Source organism: Cystoisospora suis (genome assembly GCF_002600585.1).
Source record: "Cystoisospora suis strain Wien I chromosome Unknown contig_8347, whole genome shotgun sequence".
Classification (NCBI taxonomy): domain Eukaryota; phylum Apicomplexa; class Conoidasida; order Eucoccidiorida; family Sarcocystidae; genus Cystoisospora; species Cystoisospora suis.
This window is the reverse complement of record NW_027161128.1, coordinates 12380-12668: the sequence shown is the minus strand read 5'-3', so window position 1 is coordinate 12668 and position 289 is coordinate 12380.

The following is a 289-nucleotide window of genomic DNA, read 5'->3' as shown; positions in this document are numbered from 1 at the left end:
AGTAGAAGCGCTGTTGAAGTGGAAGATGGCCCAGACAGACAAGAATGAGGTGAAAAGATTCCATGGTCTTGCGTCTTACTATCGGATGTTCGTGGCTGAGTTCGCGTCACTTGCATTACTGTTGACACGCTTGCTGCGCAAGGGTGCGCCGTTTACCTGGGGGCCAAGCGAGCAGCAGGCGGTAGATAATTTAAGGGATTGACTGTGTCATCCGCCCTTGAGTGCCTTACACGACTTCGATAAAGTGTTTATGAGTTGTATATTATTGCTTCTGATGGTGCGCTGGGTG